This window comes from Thunnus maccoyii, chromosome 16 (genome assembly GCF_910596095.1).
Source record: "Thunnus maccoyii chromosome 16, fThuMac1.1, whole genome shotgun sequence".
In the NCBI taxonomy this organism is placed as follows: domain Eukaryota; kingdom Metazoa; phylum Chordata; class Actinopteri; order Scombriformes; family Scombridae; genus Thunnus; species Thunnus maccoyii.
Genome location: NC_056548.1, coordinates 14772732 through 14779250, shown reverse-complemented (window position 1 = coordinate 14779250; position 6519 = coordinate 14772732).

Sequence of the window (6519 nt, the reverse complement as noted above, 5' to 3'; positions counted from 1 at the left end):
ACACATGTCATGTTTCTGGCCACCTGGTGAATGTAGGTCTGTTTTGGTCTCCTCCAATTCCCAAGTTAAGTATCTGACTTCTTAGCTGCTAAATGCTCCTCAGTGTTCACCAGCTAGGCAGGTAAGATATAATGGGGTTTTTAGGGATTTTTTAGAGCTTTTTCACGTAAAACAGCTGCCTGTTACATCTGGAAATGATGCTGAGAGAAAGCGGTAAAGTTACGGGCCATAAAACCAAAACGATGTGTTGAAAGAAGCTGAAATACAGACCTGAGAGGAACTGCTTATTCAGGTGTGGTTCTCTGTGGTTCACCACTGTGAGCAACACATTTCACTTTAGTCAAAAAATAGTGAATGCAGCTTTTAAGTGACAGTCGCAACACACAAAGGTGTGATGTTGTATTAACATGTAATTATAAGAAGACTGTTTCGACAGCACTTATTTGCACTTTAGCACTTTGTTAGACGTCATAAGCACTTTTAACACATTTTTGGGGTGACCTTTTTGTTATTGTGGTCGTCTCTCTCTATCCCTGATAACTGACAGCTGAAAGTGACTGAGACCAAATAGGGCAAACTCAAATCAGGGCAGATCCCTTGTTGTCTAGACATGCAACACTCCCTCTCCACCTACCCAAAACCATTGCTGTAGGGAATGGTTCTTCCTTCTTATCTAAATGTTTATGAGATGAGACACAGGAGGAATGACCAGGCTTAGCTGAGCTAGGTCAGCCATGTTTGGAATCTGGATTCTAAAAAAATACCATCTCTACAGCCGTAGAGAGGGGTGTAATCTGGTTGTAATCTGCAACCTCACCACTAGATGCCACTAAATCCTACAACTGGTCCTTTAAGTACAGTTTTGAAATAAGTATTTCCAATAATGCTACTTTATATTTCTACTTTTCTACTACACTATTTATCTGATAGCTGTAGTTCCAGATCAAGATTTTAAGTCCAAAACATATTTTTGGGTTTATGAATATTGATACATTGTTATAGATTAAATTACCTAATTATAAAGTAATTAACCAGCTACAATATTTAAAGGCTGCTTACAATAATGCAATAATATAATAATACAATAATACAATAGTGTGAAAGGGTCCATGCTGCTTAACACATACTTTAACTTTTGATAATGAAGTACATTTTGCTTACGTTTCCTTTTTTTTTATTATTCAATTTTTAATGACAAATTTTTTCTTTGGAGTATTTTTATAGTGTAGTCTCACTACTTTTACAGAATAAGATCCTGCACCACTGTGTATAATCTGAAGGCTGCTTTAAAGCACAATGACAGAACCAGATATAGGACAAATGTTGAGAACCTGTCCCACTGCAGTGCGCCCCAGCCTGGTCTGATGGCATATGTCTCCTTCTGCTCCGCCAATCAGCTCTCGGAGGCATCCAGCTAAAAATGTATCAGAGAGTTTAGAACTGGACTCTTTTTGGGTTGAAACTTTCTAAATCTGATGATGATCCTATGAAGGAGCTGTTGCCACCACGTAGGGGACTATGTCACTTTTTGGAGGGCTTTTTGCCCCATTTTTTGGAGACCCTCAGCGTGCATATTGTGTGGGCCACTCAAGTGAATGAGGTCTGCTTGCTAGTAGAGTGTTTTAGCACACAGCTTAAGAGGAAGGGAAGAAATGTACACTAAATGCACTGTATAGTGCAGAATTTTATTCCCTGGAGCCTGTGACAGGAAATGAGCTAAGTGGTAACTGCTGATTGATAACAGGCCTGCATTACTGTGGTCAGACTCATTTTGGCTTAAGTGGAAGAGGCCGAGTCCATTTAGAAACTGTATGGTCAGATGAGAAAATGACTGCAGGCAGTTATCATTTTTATCAACACTCTGAAGAGCTAGAGCTGGTCCACACATGGCAGAAAAGGAAGCAAGCGTAGAAATTGATTTATTAAGCTGTGGCGACGATGCTGCAGTGATACCATTGTGTCAATCACTGAGGATTTGTTGCATAATGCAAAGCATTCTCCCTCTAAACATCAACGGTATGCAACTACAGTATCACAGATGGCCTCATTTTAACAATTAAGGGAAGATTACCCAGCGGTATAGATCGCAAACATTGTAATTGACATGTTGCTCTGAGATGTGAGCAGAGGAGGACTTGAGTTTGTGTGATGAAAATTGATTATTGCCTCCTTGAGGAATAAGCTGATTTCGTTTGTGTGTGTATGTTTGCTTACATACGTGTGAAGTTCATGTGCTGAAAAACACAGGAGGCGACCGGGCTAATCCTCAGTGGGCAGACAAGCGCTAACAGCACACATCAGTGTTGGTGTGGGTGATGGCTCGTGGAGTGTGAAAAGGAGAAGCTACTGAGGGGCACGAGGTTGATGTTTGGCTCTGTTAGAAACAAGCTACACTGAAATTTATCACCCTGTCAGCAATATCTGAAAATCAAGGTTGGGATACATTGTTATGTATGTAATGTAAATGTTAGAAATTCTTGTTAAAGGTGAACTGCAGCTGCTGTTTCATTCCAGGAACAACTCAAGAGTCTAGAACAGATGATTAATTGGGTAAACACTTGCCCATGAACACCCACTAGCAGAAAGTTAACCCACTCCACCACAGCTGCATTTACTGAAAGTTTACATGGAATAAAAGATTATGGTATCACAGAGAGAGTCTGTACAATGAATTGCCTCCTTTAGAGCCCCCCAAGGAGCACTAAACAGGAGAAAGCAGGAGGACTTAGTGTTCCTCAATGGCTGGAGAAACCCAATATCCCTCTGTGTGTGTTTGTGAAGAATGTTTATACCTCAGCTTCATAAGTACAACACCATCTGTCTAACTGTGTCAACTCCTGTGTCAAACTGCACCAGATGCAACCTTTAGCAGTCTTGTGGGCTGTTCTGCACCAAATACTGCAAACTGTTTCATGTCAAGCCTACACCAGTTGGTGTTGCTGGCTTCTCTTTCAGGCCCATCGCTTTCGGGCGGCACTGGGGTGCAATGGCCCCCGTGACACATCTTGTGCTCCCCCACCCGTACCCACCTATCTATGCCATGTTGCACCCTCCATCTGACAAAATTAAAGAAAAAAATATGTGTTTTGAATTGGTGGTTACATTTGAGATTATGCAGATAAAACCTGTTTTTGTGCATAATTTAATTGTGATTTAACAGCCTAATTTAAGAGGTGCACCATAACCATAAAATCTCACACATAACCACGAGATTAAGGGTGAACCACAAGGTTAAAGTTTAAGCTCGCCGCTCAAAACAGTACATAGTTGTTTGTATAGGTTGCATTAGATAAATACGTACATAAAACATCAAAGTATCGCTTTTATTATTTTTGGAAAGTGTCCAAAAAGTTAAAAGCATGAACTGAGTGCTTTTGTGATCGTTGACAACTGATGTGGCCCCTGAGGGTTAATATGAGGGATTCTCTTGTCACACAGTGATATTGGCATTTTTTCCCTGTAAAAATATAGATTTCCAACCATGTTTTAAGTCCAGTCCCCCTGTGAAAATTGAATGCCTCCCTGTTCAGTTTGTTCTGGCTACAAGACACAGTAACTTTCCAGGCAGTGTTCATATGAAAAACTACAATTGTGATTAAGTGTGCTGTTTGATCTTGAGGACCTTTAAAGGTGCCCTGTAGAGTTTTTGACCACTAGTGGCACTATAGAGCAAAGTTCTGATGAGCAGGCCCCATTTTGTTTGCATCTTATACTCCACTAGCTTGCACATAGTGTTGCCAACTTAGCAACTTTTAAGACCCTTTTATAGCATTTTATTTTTTCAAAAAAGACATGACATGACATGAAATAACATGTAAGAAGTGACAGAAAACACATGACTCATGACTGTCACAGCTAAAAAGTGTCTTCAAAAGCCAAAATAGTTAATTGATTTCTTCAAGTTACAAGCAGTGGTGTAAAAAGTACAGTTGTTTACTCAGTTTTATTAACATTCACTGTGAGGTTCAGTTACTGATGAGGACATATCAGCCATTAACAAATTGGTGGCTTGTACTGTTTGTGGTTATGTCTTTAGTCTGTCCACTGAGGGGTGCTGGTGGATGGAGGGCATTGTATCAACACAACAGACAAATAAGTTCAGCACTTTTACTCCATATAGATTGTAGAGAGTAGTGATTCATTCATTCATGAAACTGAGGGGAGGAGGAAACTCTACAGTGAAGGGCACTTAATAAATACTATTCTTTCTGTGTTATGCTACCTATAATTGTCTCTTGAAGTGTCTCTTCATAATTTATTCTGGGAAGGAGAGCCTCCATTAATAGAAGCCTAGCTCTTCCAGAAAAAAGACAAAATAAATAAATACAACTATGAGATACTAAATCAAAATTAAGATAGAAATGAAATATTTTGACTTAATTAAAATTATGAGAAACTGAGTTAAAGTTAGTCAATTTTACTTAATCTCAAGCAAATAGAAGAGATGCTTTACCAGGGTTAACTACGAGCTGCCTTCCATAAAGTCCATCAACTTTAAAATACAATAAATAGTCTACTAAATGCAAATTTATAGAGACTCTCATGCTGAGATGGCTGGTTAGCCCAAAGTCCACTTTTCATCATCACTGAAAAAGGTATTAAGCCAAAATTGCGATCCGTCTATATATCTACATAATTAGTGTCTAACTAAACTCTTGCTCTCTAGCTGGTGTTTATCCTTTATCCTTGGTAATAATGCAGTTATAAATGTTAGTAAACATTATTAACTTTTAATCTATCTAAAGTAATTAATAAATGGATTTTGGTCCAGATCCTCCTGCAACCGTTTTCCAGAGGGTAAGTGGTCATACGGTCCCATCAGTCAAAAGGATTTTTCTCAACCCGATAAACCCAAAATTTGTTCTTATTAATGACCTTAAAGTGATCTAGCACACATTTATTGACCATTAAAACCATTAGTTATAACATATACAACTTTATGATTTCCCTGTAAAATTAGTCATTAGTAAACTTTTTAGTGTCACTACTGTAATTTACTTTAACAGTTAATTACTGTAAAAATTACAGTATTCAGCTGTAGAATGATGTTTACAGGTTGATACTATAGCTAGGCCTGCAGTAATATACTGTATTTTCAGTGTTGCTATTGTAATCTACATTAACACTTTCTTACTGGAAATGCTACAGTAAACAACTGAAACATTTTCTTCTTATTCATGTTAAATAAAAACAACTATAAATGTGTCTTCAATCTTAATCTTAATGGTCCAGTAATGAGATCAGCTCAGTTTTACATTTAAAAATGTATAACCCTTAACATGTGGCACAAAAGTGACATGTTTATGGAACTGAGCATTTATTCGTTCAAGTATACATATTTGAAAAAATAACTCTCAAGTTTGCCCTTTCAAAGGGGGTCAATGTAAATCTGTTAATTATAATATCCTGAGCTGTCAGCAAAACTTAGTCTTGAGTCTAAACAGTAACTGCTTTGCAAACTACTGTTTAAAAAAAGCACAAATAAACAGACTGCAGGATACACAGTTTGTAATGCCTTCAAATGTCCTGTTTTAATTGGCAGATGTCAGCATCCAGGCTTCCAGGCTCACAGCTCAGTGAGTGAGAATGAAACTAGAATGAAAATCAAGCGAGAGAATGGAAATAAAACAAATGAATGGCAGAAAGAGAAACATTTTACACAAGAAGTTCCCTTTATGAACTTCCCTTTATGAAGTGATGTCAAGTTCTTCAGAAGAGTAGTGAGGAGGATTCACTGTGAGCTTGTTTGTCTTCTTAGGCATTACTTTCCCCAGCTGGCCTCTGTTCCCCTCTCAGGTTAATCACGATGAAGTACCTAAAACCACATGTAACACTTGTATGAGCAAACAATATTGCCCAGAAATAATAATAATAATAATAATAATAATAATAATAATAATAATAATAATAATAATAATAATAATAATAATAACACAGTTACAAAGTGTTTTACAATAAAAACAAAACACATTAAAAACAGAGAGATTAAAACAAACTAAAAGCCATAAAATATTCACATTATAAAATACAAAGGGAGTAAAATGCAAAATAATACATAATAAACATTAAAAACAAATAAAGTCAAGTAAAATAAGCAAGCAGCTCAGGTAAAATGCTTTATGATAAAAGTAGGTTGTAGGAGGTGACTTGAAAGACACTGACTGACTCAGTCTTATTCCTCGGACAGGTCACTCCAGAGCCTCGGGGCCCTGATGGCAAAGACTCTGTCCCCTTTAGTTTTCAGCATGGACTCCGGAAGAGACAGAAGATCTCTGCCTGAGGATCTCAAACTACACAAAAGTTCATAAGGGATTAGAAGATCTAAAATATAATCTGGAGCCAGGTCATGAAGAGCCTTAAAGGTAATCAATAAGATCTTAAAATCAATCCTAAAACATGATTGTGATTGTGCCTCTTAGTTAAGCCTGGCAGCTGAGCTCTGTATAGTCTGTAGTTTTTTGATTAAGATAAGAGGCTGTTGCAAGGCTGCAAATAAAATAAAATAAGATACAATAAGAT